The following is a 14,701-nucleotide window of genomic DNA, read 5'->3' as shown; positions in this document are numbered from 1 at the left end:
ATTCGTTCACAGCTGAAATCAAATTGAATAATTTTCGCTCTTTGGCTGAATGTATCTGAATACATATCAGAGTTCCGTCACAGGGTGACTGACACCACATGGAATTTAGTTGCCCAGCGGAGTCAACTTAGACAAGGATTATCAGGGCTAGTGAAGGAGGAGAGTTGACACCCTTGATAATTGGGAGGACTTTATTCAATTGTGCATCCAAATTGATCAGAGACTTAAGGTACTGTCACACTAGACGATATCGCTAGCGATCCGTGACGTTGCAGCGTCCTCGCTAGCGATATCGTCCAGTGTGACAGGCAGCAGCGATCAGGCCCCTGCTGTGCTGTCGCTGGTCGGGGAAGAAAGTCCAGAACTTTATTTCGTCGCTGGACTCCCCGCAGACATCGCTGAATCGGTGTGTGTGACACCGATTCAGCGATGTCTTCACTGGTAACCAGGGTAAACATCGGGTAACTAAGCGCAGGGCCGCGCTTAGTAACCCGATGTTTACCCTGGTTACCATCGTAAAAAAACAAACACTACATACTTACATTCAGCTGTCTGTCCCTTGCCGTCTGCTTCCTGCACTGACTGCTGGCCGTAAAGTGAAAGTGAAAGCACAGCACAGCGGTGAGTCACACAGCGGTGACTCACCGCTGTGGCTGTGCTGTGCTTTCAATTTACGGCCAGCAGTCAGTGCAGGAAGCAGACGGCAAGGGACAGACAGCTGAATGTAAGTATGTAGTGTTTGTTTTTTTACGCTGGTAACCAGGGTAAACATCGGGTTACTAAGCGCGGCCCTGCGCTTAGTTACCCGATGTTTACCCTGGTTACCGGGGACCTCGGGATCGTTGGTCGCTGGAGAGCTGTCTGTGTGACAGCTCTCCAGCGACCAAACAGCGACACTGCAGCGATCCGGATCGTTGTCGGTATCGCTGCAGCGTCGCTACGTGTGACGGTACCTTTACTAAGCTAAGAATGGAAAGACTGCAAGTCACCCTGCCTACTCCTTTAATTAATTACCATTGAATAACCAACAGAAAGAGCTCCTGAACCTAAGGAAATTGATGTAATTGGAAAACCTCTCTCTGCAGTAGAAAAGGAGAGACAACGCACAGAAAATATATGCCTCTATTGTGGGGGCATTGGACATTTTGCTGTTAACTGTCCTAATAAAAGGACTATAGCCTTCACAAGTCCTAAGACTGCAAGCAATATTGACGTTTCTAAGCAACCACATCTTGTTATGGACACTATCTCATATGTAATGCAGGATAAAGACAAAATACATTCACCATCTTTTCATTTTACCATTTCCATACATGTTATAAATGGGAGCCAAAAAATACCATTCTCTGCTATGATAGATTTTGGAGTAGGGGGGACATCATGGACAATTTACACTTGGTAATACCACTGCAAGTAGCACTAAACCCATACCAGTCGATCTGGAAACTGTTTATGGATCACCTTTATCCTGGAACGTCTGTAGGAGAATTATCTCTACATCAAACTTGAAAAATGTGAATTTGAACAAACCACAATTCAATTCTTGAATATATGATCTACTCAGAAGGTCAGATCATGGATTCTAGCAAAATCAATGCTGTGGTTGACTGGCCTACTCGAAGAAATTTAAAAGACGTCCAGCATTTTATAGGCTTTGCCTTCCCCGAAAGGACATATCTTTTGTAAGATTCCAATCATCCAGTGACTGTCCTTACTGATCACAAAAAATTTGAATTCATCCATACAGCTAAGAGATTGGGCCTTGTTTTTCTCCAGATTTAATTTTATAATTTTCTATCTGCCTTGTTCAAGAAGCGGCAAGGCAAATGCTCTGTCCAGGACATTTGCTGAACCGCAGGACCTTGGTCCAATGGAGATAACAGACCAGAGCTCTGCAAACTTCCCCCTACCTTCCAGCATCCCTGCAATGAAGATATAGCGCTGAGGATACTAATCAGAAATATTGACTACTAGAATGTTCGCAAGGTTAGTCGCCTGGTGGCCATGGGCGACTGACATGACCGCTGGACTATGGACCTGCTAATCTTTTTTCTCAACTTTCTTCTAGTGATTTGATAGTGTTTCAATAGATACAAACATGATCAGTGCAATATTGTGAATTTATTGGAAGTCCCATAGGCACCTGAATGTATAAGTGCTATCTGGGGTACATATTTTTGATTAACAAATCAGTTTAATGAGACTCAATTTGAAATCGACCTACTAAAAGCTATTAGAAAAATGAATTTATTAGACATGTATAAAGATAAACTTCCCAGGGGTTTGACAAAGATAAGCACTTGTGATGTTCCAGCAAATACAGGTCCACTTAGTTTTACAATAAGTGAGAAGTTTAATCAGGATAAGAGGATCGCATTGACTAATTTATGTGATATAATGAGTGAGGAAGATAAAGTATTCAGGGTCAAAATTAATACCGAGACCAGATTTATGGACAAAGTTAAATCCAAAATGTTCACACCTATTATATCAGGTACTACTTTGCCTAATTTTTCAATTGCAGAAATGTGAAATATAAAATATTTGAAATACCTGACATTGGAGTCTAATATAACAGAAAAAGAGAGAAAAAAGTGATACATTACTTAAATAAAAAATAAATCACAACTTTAATAACTAAGCCAGCTGACAAAGGTCCTGTAATTATTTGTGCAGAAGGTCCTGCAGTTGCTCAGCTCCTGTAGCCTTCGTAAATTCCCGGTCTCTTCCTCTCCTACTCTGCACTGATCACGTAGATCAGTGTCAGGCAGGAGGAGAGCCAGCAGCTCTCTCTGTGATCATGAAGGACATGGCATCAGCATTCTCCTCCATCACTGCTCTGCCTCTGGACTATAAGATGCACACACTTTTTAACAAGAGTAAAAAAAATGTTAATGCTTTCTAGTGCATTTTCTTAATTTGACGTGCACTAGAAAGCATTGAGCCTACACAATTATTTGTCAAAGAAATTTAAATCTGAGCTCAGTGTAAGTCAGTGAAAGTGTGCTTGTCACAGGCAAGGGTCTACATTGAATTTATGCATTTCTTGTGCAAGTTTTATGGGGGTGATAACTGTTTTAAAAATATAAAAGAAAATGAATCAATGACTAGACATTTAACACTAGGACTACTGGTATAGTCATTTTGACTACTTACTTGCAGTAGTTCTAGTCAGGGTTCACGAGTCCAGTAGTCCTAGTGTTAACTGTGACTGTCATTCCAGCAAAGTAGTGTGCGTACCACAAACAAGTTTGTTTTTTTTTGCACACGTTTTGCCTGTCAAATTTCACATCCACATATATTACCCCTGTACAGCAGCCTCCAGCAGTTGCTGGCTTTTTCATATGTACCCACTTACTTTGCATTCTTTATTAAGTCCTTTTTGAGAACGTAGAAAGAATGGTCTAAAAAATATTTATTAAAAAAATCCACACGTTTAACTGTGCGTGCCTGTTTTTGCACTCCTGTTTTCTTTGTCCAATTTGACTCCATTACAATTAACACCATTACAGCTATCTATTGCAAGAAGTTTCTGGCTTTTTGGATGTGTATATAACTAAGATTCTTTTCATCATTCTTGGTAAGAGTTGTGGGGTGAAGGGTGGCAGGGATTTTTTTTTTAAATAGCAATTTAAACTATATAAAAAAGCTTTTTCTTGTACACGTATGTGTGGTACCCCAGGAGTTCGGATACCACAGTAGTGCTACCTTCCTCTCGGGGAGGGTAGTGCTATGCCTGGAAACAAGAGGGATCTCTTTGGCAGGTTATCTCAGACACAACACCTTCCGAATCCAGGCCAGGAGGGGGAGCTCAAAACCCGGTTTTAGGGCAGCTTCCCTGAATAAAGTTCCTGTTCTGGAGGAGGAGTTAGTTTAGTCTGGAGCAGACAGTGAAAGGAAAGGAGCACAGAGGAGAGAATAAGGCTCAAGGAGGCTGCAAGTGGGCCTCCGAGGAGCCAGAGCGCAGAGACCAGTGTCGGAAGCCCAAGGCTGTGGGGAGCTGCAAGCCCCATAGCAGAACCGGAGGGCACAGAACTACACGTATATTGCCCAAATTAAGCCTGTGGTACAGCAGCTTTCTGGAGCCTGGAGTCACCATGCAGAGACCCCAGAAGGGTCGGCTCAAGCTGCCTACCATACAGGTACCTGTCCCAGGACAGCGGAAAGAACCAGGACCTTGTTAGGACACTTCAGGCAGCAAGTGACTTATAGCGAGCGCAAAGTGGAAGGCTCCCAACCTGACTTGCCAAGGACATTTCACTTGTTTCCAGGCTGCCTGGACACCTGTTGCCGGTACCCTGGACTGAGGCCTGTTACATCTTCAGTAAACCAGGTAAAGACTGCAACGCTGTGTCCTTTATTCATTGACCGGCATACACCATCATCGTCATAAACCTTGGGAGCCCTGGGGACCCCGCTTCACCTGTGGGAAGCGTCACCATCATTGCTGCAACAATATCCCCCAGAGGACCCATTTAAAGCAGCGTCGGTCCCCTTATTAACCAAACTCCACAGGTGGCGTCACAACAGACTTTATTATAATTCCCTTTAAAGACCGTTCCCCTTTAATTGAGTCCCAGGGCCATGAACCGGGTCACAGCCACTGTGACATCCCCTTTTAATAGTGACCGGACCCGGTGCTGAGTACCCCGCTGCCTTGGTGGGTGACTCACCTTTTTTGTTTATCAGTTTTACTAATCCAATTTAACACTTGTACACAGGACACCATTATAGTGGTCTGCCTACAGGGCATTTCTTGTTAAGTTATTTTTGGGGAAAAAAGGGACAATTCTTTGAAAATAAATAAATAAATAAAGCCCCCCAAACATCTAACTTTACATTTAGTCCAGGAAGGGATGATATAGAGAGTCCTGATCACAACAATCGATTCTGTCTGGAATGACAAGAAGAGACAGAAGGATTTGTGCAAGCCTAAATCCACTCAAAATATCTGTGGTAAGTTTTCCAAGATGTTTGGTACAACCTCCCAGCTGAGTTCCTTCAGTGTGTACTGGTGACAACTCATAGTCCACAACAGCAAGAGGGCAGAATGTTGTTTCAAAGGTCACACTGGATGGCCCTGTAGGGAATCTGACATGTCTTTAAGATGTCTTGCATATTATGTGATACTGCTACACTAGCCAGTGTATTATCACCCCTATATATGAGTACTGCTACACCTAGAGTGTATTACTCTGTCTATCTACAGTATATGTCTAATGTATTATATGTTTTGACATTATTTGCACATGTACTGTTTTGTTAGGGAAAGTGAAGGACCCTGGGCCGGTCATTAGGTTTAGTGTTAGGGGAGCAGTACCCCATGTGGGCCACTAGATGGGGATATTATAGAGATAGTGTAGTTAGTGCAAGCACATAGTTAATTGTAGGAGGAGCACGGTGGGATAAGATAGAGAGGTCTTCCTGGTTTGGTTCAGTTGGGGCCGGGATGCCTGGGTGGAGCACAAGGCTGGCTAGCCCAGGGCAACATCATGCCCTGCAACATTTGTCAGAAAAGTGGGCCCAGCAGTCAATATCCAGGGGGCCAGAGTACAGAATGAAGCGCAGTGACATCAGAGATAGCGGTGCAGTATAAGTGGGACTGCAAAGCTACAGGAAGAAGGCTAAGAAGAACGGGAGCAAGGTATCCAAGATGTGGCAGATTTTTGCATGGGCCGCTATTCTAAGGACCGGGGCGAAACGGCAGAGAATACCCCCACGAGAAGCAGGAATTTTGGGCATTGAGGACACTGAGGGACCGGAGGAAACGAACTGTCCCAGGGACAGGCTTAGCAGCAGAGAGATGAGGCAAGGAAAGCATTGCCAATTGTTATTATTGACTGTGTAAGAGGGTGAACTGTAGTCCCACTGAGAGGGCACTAGGACCCTGTGGTTTTTGCCTGTTGCAGCAGAGGACAGACCTCCCAGAGACAATGTGTGCTGCGGGGTGGGGTCTAGTGTCTCGAGTGTAAAGTGAAAGTAGGAAGTGAGAGCTGAGAGAGAAAAGGCGGGAAGAAAAGGAGAAGCTGCTGTGAGATCTTAAAAAGAGACTGTGTGGATTTACTGCAAGTGTTTTTGGAGGAAAAGAAGCTTTTGAGAGACTTTTTGTTGCTAACGTTCCCCTGGAGAAGAGCTAACCTTTTGTTTAACTCTGTGAGAGACTTGTGTTGCTAACGTTTCCTGGAGAGGAGCTAACCCTTTATCTAAGAAAAGACGGAGACTTTGCTAAGAACCCAGTACGAATTTGGAAGTCTGTGGATTCCCTGTGCATTGAGTGGAGGAACAAGTCTGGACAGACTGCTGATACAGAGACGGACGGATTGTCGTGGAACCATTCCTAGGAGCTACAGAAGCAGAGACTACATCGTGAGACCACTAACTAAGTCCCCGGCGTTTGGGCTCGGCATCGGCCGACAAGACAAGAGGAGCTTGCTGTAACTTATTGGCGCTGAAGATATGAACTGGCTACAGCCTCTGCGGATTCCTGCCTGAGAGGAAATCCATCTCAGGATACGGTACCATAGTTATAGATACCCGGGTATCTCTGCTCAGAGTGTTAAATTGTTACTTTAGAGGTGTATCTTATATTAGAGTTGTGTAAGTTATACTCAATGTGCCATTCCAGGGGCTCCCTTAATAACACTACATTCAATTTACACTTGTTCCTGTTTTTAGTTGCCTGTTAGGTAAATTTCTTACTAGTCTGTTGTAGTACACAGTTCTCAGGAGACCTTTGAGTGGCACAGTGATTTCAGCTGCTGCTGAATTAGTGTATCTTTGGGGTGCATCTGCCTTAATATTCTCCATATTACCTTGATCAATTTGCCTTTGAGTAAATACCGTTGGAGATTTCTGCCTTGGTCTTGGTTTGTGACTCACTGGATCTTATTCGGACCTCTGGTCATTACATTTTTGGCGTAGTCGGCAGGATCCAGTGTTTGTCATGGACGCGGGCGAGGGTGGAAATGACCCCGCTGTATCCGCATCCTCCTCGGGGGTTGGGGTTCCCCTGGCAGCCGCTGCGACTCCGGGAGGGTATGTGCCTGTAGGAGCTTTACTTCAGCACATGCCGAAATACGATGGGCGCAATATGGCGTTGCAAGATTGGGCTGAGAGAATCCGGAGTATTCTGCGCATGTGTAATTTGACCCCCGCGTTACGCGCTGAGCTGGCATTAAATGCACTGGAGGGTGATATTAGGCGTATGGTGATGGTGCGCCCAGAATCAGAGAGGGATACATTAGAAAAGATTTTGGAACTGTTAGAGGGGAGTTTGGGGGGCCGAGCGCGTGTGGCCCAGCTTCGGTCCCTATTCTTTAATCGTCCCCAGAGAGAGTGTGAGTCCCTGATGCAGTACTCTAATATTTTACAAGAGATGTTGAATGAAATGCAGCGACTAGACCCGGGGGCCATGGGGGCGTTCCGGGAGGTAGACCGCTTGCTCCGGGACCAATTCATCACCGGTTTAGCCCATAGACTTCTCCGGGACAAGCTGTTGGAAATGGCCCGGGTTGCACCAGAGTTATCTTTCTGGCAGATTTACCGAGCTGCAGTGGAAAGGGAAGAGAAATCAGCCTATGTTCCCGAGGGGTCAGTGAACAGTGCCCAGCTGGAGGAAGGTGTGTCATCAGGGTCGGGGGGAGAGGGGCTTGTAAGCGTGGTACAAGCTTTGCGTGCTGAGGTGAAGAAGTTGAAGCTGAAATTGTCTCAACTGACAGTTGATCCCGCCTCTACCACCTCACGGGAACCTCCTGCCCCACCCCCTGGAACGGTGACCCCACAAATGGCCAGGTCGTCCTATCAGAATGAGTCAAGCCCTCGCCCACGAGGAACAATCACCTGCTGGAAGTGTGGCCACCAGGGACACATCTCGCGTTACTGCCGGGCGCTTACAGCCCCAGAAACCCCGTCACCGGCTTTAAACTTCCGGCCGCTGCCATGAGAGGGCAAGCAGCAGCGGCCCCACCCACACAAAGCCCTCGACGGAATGAACAAGATTTGTTTGCATGTAGTCCAGTGATAGAAGCAGAGTTTGAAGGGCGGAAGATGAGGTGCTTGGTTGACACGGGATCCGAATGTACTATAATGCCTCTAGAAGTATATGAGAGATACTTCAGTCGACTAGTGATTCCAGAGGATGGCCGAGTGATACGACTGACCGCCGCAAATAATGGTCAATTGTCAGTCAAAGGGATTGTGTGGATGCAACTAAAAATGTTTGGTCAAGAGCTGGGGTAGAAAGGGGTAGTACTGGTGGATCACCCCCCTAGAAGAGGGATGGAAGTGACGCTCGGAATGAACGTGCTGCGAGATTTGAATCACCAGATGTATGCCAGTGAAAGACCCCGATACTGGGCCCGTGCGTCAAGACACCGACCCACACAGAGAATTCTACACCGTCTAGTGCTGAGTTGCGACTTGCTGAAAAGTGCGGTCCCAGGTGGCCGGGTGGGCCGGGTCCGAGTGACTTCGAGGGCCCCGATCCTGCTGGGACCCAGACAAGAGGAACTCTTAATGCTGCCTGTGGGAGCTGCACAGAGATTGAATGGGCTTGAAGTGCTACTTGAGCCCGCCCGAGAGGGTTCCTCATTTGCCAAGGTACATGTGGCCCGGTCTTTGGCGATTGTGAAGAATGGACGAGTGCCGGTCCGATGCATCAATGTTTTAGATGAAGCTGTTGCAATTCCCGCTGGGACCATACTGGCTGAACTGTTCGTGCCGGCAGAGAAGGTGCCGGAAAATGCAGGGTTCGAATTGCGACCAGACCAACAGTCATCCTGGACATTCGCGGTCGAGGTAGGCCGGACTGGACCTCCTACAGAGGAATGGAATGTTCATGTGATCATGGAGCAGATGGGAGTGGATCGGGAGAAGCTGACCCCCATGCAGTTGGAGCAGTTGGAGAAAGTTTTGTGGGAACATCAAGAGACATTTTCCCGACATGGAGAGGACTTCGGGTGTACCCAGACGATTGAGCATGAGATTCCAACGGGGGATACTCCACCCATTAGAGAAAGATATCGTCAAATTCCTCCGGCGCTCTATCAAGAGGTGAAGAGCATGGTGGCCAGTATGCTGGACAACCAAGTGATCCGAGAGAGCCGGAGTCCCTGGGCGGCCCCTGTAGTCTTGGTCCGCAAGAAGGATGGGACACTCCGATTTTGTGTGGACTATCGGAAATTGAATGCCCACACCGTACGGGACGCATATCCTTTACCCCGTATTGAAGAATCCCTGTCGGCCCTGGGTCGGGCCAAGTATTTCTCAACGTTGGATTTGGCAAGCAGGTACTGGCAGGTCCCAATGGCTGAAAAAGATCGGGCCAAGACGGCGTTTGTCTTGCCAATGGGGCTCTTTGAGTTCAACCGGATGCCCTTTGGCCTCGCTACTGCCCCAGGAACCTTCCAACGCCTGATGGAACATTGCTTGGGCGATCTAAATTTTGAATCAGTCCTGATATATCTAGACGACATTGTGGTGTTCGGAACCTCATTTGAAGATCATCTGGAGAAGCTGCGTCAAGTTCTCCGGCGGCTCAAGAGCTACGGCCTGAAAATAAAGCCAAAAAAATGTCAACTGTTACGAAACCAGATTGAATATTTGGGGCATCTGGTGACCCCGGACGGGGTACTACCTTTAGCCAGTAAGATTAAGGCGGTACAAGAGTGGCCACCTCCTTGTGACCTGCGAGAAGTGCGGGCCTTCCTGGGCCTAGCAGGATACTATCGGCGGTTTGTGCCTAAATTCTCACAAGTGGTGAGTCCCTTGAATGAACTTTTGAGAGGGACAGCGCTGGGTCCTCGAAATCGCCCCATTCCATGGGGGCCCCTACAGAAAAAGGCATTTGATGGAGTGAAAACCGCCCTAACGAGTGCCCCATTGCTGGCCTACGCCCGGTTTGACACCCCTTTTTTGTTGTATACCGATGGTAGTCTTCATGGGTTGGGGGCAGTACTAGCACAGGTGCAGGATGGCCGAGAACGAGTGATTTCTTATGGCAGCAGATCTTTAAGAGACTCCGAGCGAAATCCGGCTAACTACAGCTCATTCCGGCTGGAATTGCTGGCCCTGGTGTGGGCAATGACAGAACGCTTCGCCGAGTATCTAACAGGGGCTGAGGTGCTAGTCATGACAGATAACAACCCGCTAGCTCACTTAGAGAATGCAAAACTGGGGGCGTTGGAGCAGCGGTGGGTCGCCAGACTGGCCAAGTTCAATTACCGCATTAAATTTCGCTCTGGTCGAGAGAACGGCAATGCAGATGCATTGTCAAGGGTGCCCCTTGGGTCATCCGGGGAAGATGTTGACGAACAACTTGAGGATACTGAAACTCCAGCTTTGGGGCAGATACCTATCTTCCAAAGTGTGGTACACTCAAGTGGGGTGGCCACCGGGATGCCCTGTGTCCTGGGTAAAACACCCTCAGATTGGACAAGAGTCCAGGATGAGTGTCCGGACATTGCACTTGTGCGCCGTTGGGTACAAAACAAGGCCTGGCCCAGTGCAGAGGACAAGGCTCAGTTGTCCATGGAAGGAATGAAACTCCTTCAACAATGGGATAAATTGTGTGTGGAGCAAGGTCTTTTGTATCGTAAGGTGTACCTGCCATCGGAGCTGCAGCATCGGTACCAACTGATAATTCCTGTGGGGATGGGGCCAGTGGTCGCTCGTGAGGCGCATGAGAAGGGGGCCCATTTTGGAAGTGAAAAGACACTTCAGTGGTTGCAGCGAGTCCTCTACTGCCCTGAGTTGGGAGGGATGGTGGCCGACGCGTGTCGGCAGTGCCGAATTTGTGGGCTCAACAAAAGCCCTGAGCAGCGGGCTCCCACACAGTCTATTAAGACTTCAGCTCCACTGGAGCTACTCATGATTGACTACGTGTTGATAGGGTACTCTACGTCAGGGTACTCCTATTGCCTGGTGATGACAGATCACTTTACCAAGTATGCTGTAGCGGTGCCGACAAGAGATCAGACGGCCAAGTCGGCGGCTGAGGCAGTGTGCCGACATTTCTTCCAAGTGTTCGGGTGTCCGCAGAGAATACATTCAGATCAAGGGGCCTGCTTTCAGGGGACGCTGATGAAAGAGTTGCACCAGCTCTATGGTATCGAGCAGTCGAGAACAACGCCTTACCACCCTCAGGGTAACGGGGCGTGTGAGCGTTTTAATCGGACCCTGTTGCAAATATTGAGGTCCTTAGAGAGTCAGCAACAGACATGCTGGCCTGAGTATCTCCCCGAATTGATGTGGGCTTACAATAACAGGGTGCACAGTACTACTGGTTACTCACCACACATGTTGATGTTTGGTAGACCTGGCCGAGACATTGAGGATTTGAACATGCCAGATCCCTCCTCCGCCCCCCTTCGGACTGCATCCGAGTGGGTACGAGAGCATCGGCGGCGGTTGAGGGTGGTGCATCAGGTGGTGGGCGACCGCCTTCGACAGGTGGTCCATAAGGACACGCGACCTGTACAAACAGAGCTGTTCTCTCCGGGGGACAGAGTGTTGGTGAGGACAAAACGACGGTCAGGAAAGCTGAGTGACCGATGGGAGGCGATACCGTATATGATAAAAAAACAGGTGAACCCTGAGATTCCAGTGTACGAGGTCGAACCGGTGGGGACAGGGGGGCCAACCCGTAATTTGCATCGTAACATGTTACAACGGTGCTGGTTTGAAGATTCGGCGCCTACCCCCCTAGAGCCAGAGGCCATGTTCCAAGGGGCGGAAGCTCTGAATGATCTTGAGTTTGATGGTGTGCTTACTCCTGCGCCTGCTTATTTGCCCCCTGTGACCGATCTGGCCTCGGGTGATGAGAATGTTGGGGATATGGAGGATGTTGTTGAGGAGAGTGCATCAGGTCAACTGCTTGGTCCTGACGCTGTATCACAGGACATCGAGCCGCAGGAGGAGACAACTCCACTTACGCCCACTAACACGACCACGGAAGAGACTCTAGCTCCCTCTAAGGTCGCACCTGTTGATGTAGGACTCAGGAGAACTACACGATCTACGGCAGGAATACCGCCTCAGCGATATGCTCAAGATGAATTTGAGTGGGAAGGTATGTCGAGGACGCCAACCTCTAGTGGGGTGGCATGTAAGAGGGTGAACTGTAGTCCCACTGAGAGGGCACTAGGACCCTGTGGTTTTTGCCTGTTGCAGCAGAGGACAGACCTCCCAGAGACAATGTGTGCTGCGGGGTGGGGTCTAGTGTCTCGAGTGTAAAGTGAAAGTAGGAAGTGAGAGCTGAGAGAGAAAAGGCGGGAAGAAAAGGAGAAGCTGCTGTGAGATCTTAAAAAGAGACTGTGTGGATTTACTGCAAGTGTTTTTGGAGGAAAAGAAGCTTTTGAGAGACTTTTTGTTGCTAACGTTCCCCTGGAGAAGAGCTAACCTTTTGTTTAACTCTGTGAGAGACTTGTGTTGCTAACGTTTCCTGGAGAGGAGCTAACCATTTATCTAAGAAAAGACGGAGACTTTGCTAAGAACCCAGTACGAATTTGGAAGTCTGTGGATTCCCTGTGCATTGAGTGGAGGAACAAGTCTGGACAGACTGCTGATACAGAGACGGACGGATTGTCGTGGAACCATTCCTAGGAGCTACAGAAGCAGAGACTACATCGTGAGACCACTAACTAAGTCCCCGGCGTTTGGGCTCGGCATCGGCCGACAAGACAAGAGGAGCTTGCTGTAACTTATTGGCGCTGAAGATATGAACTGGCTACAGCCTCTGCGGATTCCTGCCTGAGAGGAAATCCATCTCAGGATACGGTACCATAGTTATAGATACCCGGGTATCTCTGCTCAGAGTGTTAAATTGTTACTTTAGAGGTGTATCTTATATTAGAGTTGTGTAAGTTATACTCAATGTGCCATTCCAAGGGCTCCCTTAATAACACTACATTCAATTTACACTTGTTCCTGTTTTTAGTTGCCTGTTAGGTAAATTTCTTACTAGTCTGTTGTCACCGAGCCCCACTCCATACAGCCAACCAATTCCAGCCCTGTGCTGATGAGGGCCTAAAGCCCGAAACACGTGTCCACAGGTAGGAATTGGTTGGCTGTGTAAATTTAGAAACTAATCCGCAGCATTGCACGCTTGGCGGTTCCAAGCGCTGTGGATTAGACAGGGGTGGAAAGAGATGATTTGCATTGCTCAGCCTACTGCAAAGGATTCTGGGTAAACCTGCTATTCTTTGTATTAGGCTGCTTGCAAGTACTTTCCGTTTCAGGAAAGCATCCACTATGTATCACCTAGTCTGTTGTAGTACACAGTTCTCAGGAGACCTTTGAGTGGCACAGTGATTTCAGCTGCTGCTGAATTAGTGTATCTTTGGGGTGCATCTGCCTTAATATTCTCCATATTACCTTGATTAATTTGCCTTTGAGTAAATACCGTTGGAGATTTCTGCCTTGGTCTTGGTTTGTGACTCACTGGATCTTATTCGGACCTCTGGTCATTACAACTGTGCCCTGGATAATGCTGTGATAAGTAAAGATGTTGAAGTTGAAGTGAAACCGGACTATGACTCTTTAATTGCGGAGCCATCTGAAGGGAATACACTCTCGTGCCGGGAGAACCCAGATGACACTGAGAAGCAGCACCGAAGTACTAAGAGAGAAAAACATGATCTTGTGCTGGGAGGGAGCTAGGGGGTGATACAGGGATTACTGTCGGCCATGACAGCAGCCCTGGCCCCTCCATCTAACAGCTCCTCCTCAAATATAACTGTAATTTAGTAAATACCAGAAACAACATGACTGCCATGCACTTGGACATTGTCAGCATTGTCTGCTGCATGGTGCATGTTTCTTGATGTTGTTGTGCTGAAAACATGGAAAATAAGAAGGTGTAAAATACTCATAGGCATACATGACTGATATTTTTTTTACCATCATCCTCATTTTTGGAAAAAAAAATTATATTTTGTGTCCATCAATGGGGTTAATTTGCCCCCAGTAAAACCATGCTCAGCATTGGAAAAGGGCACAAAAGGTACTATATTTTTTTTTCAAACAAATTTATGGGCTTCCACGTTTCCAATTTTCTCTACCATTATAACGGTTTTCAAAATGAGGATTCTTTTTATTCCTCTGGTAGAACCCTGTTCAGTATTCAGTATTGGACCTCTGAACAGGGCTGGGAACAATGGCAAAACATTTTTTTTCAATGAAATGTTATTGACTTGCTTGACTGAAATATTCTTTACCGTCATACATATTTTTGCAAAATGAGGGTTTTTCTTTACTGTTGTGAATTCTTCCCACAGAAGTGGCACAAGAGATGAAAATTTTTCTGAAACAAAAATTCATAGGCTTTAGTGATTACCATCATCCTCATTTTTTTCTACTAACATGAGATTATTTGGTGCCTTGAGTGGTGTGAATTCAGCTGGTAGGTCACTGCCAAGGATTGGAAACAGAAAGGCTGTAGTAATGATATATTTAATCACACACGACCAAGGTTGGAAATGATAATCAAATCAGGAAAAGACCACCGACTCTAAATTTCCCATGATCTTTGTCACCATGGTAGATACAGAAAGCAACATACAAGATAGACACAAAAATGTATAGCCATTAGCGATGAGAGAACGTGCTCAGGTAAGGTGTTATTTGGGTATGATCAGGTGGTAACCGAGTGACTATGGTATGCTTGACAAATGCGTCAAGTCCTCGCGGTTGCATATCTTCTGTC

This window comes from Ranitomeya imitator, chromosome 5 (assembly GCF_032444005.1).
Source record: "Ranitomeya imitator isolate aRanImi1 chromosome 5, aRanImi1.pri, whole genome shotgun sequence".
Classification (NCBI taxonomy): domain Eukaryota; kingdom Metazoa; phylum Chordata; class Amphibia; order Anura; family Dendrobatidae; genus Ranitomeya; species Ranitomeya imitator.
The sequence above is the reverse complement of the archived record's forward strand: the minus strand, read 5'-3'. Positions refer to the sequence as shown.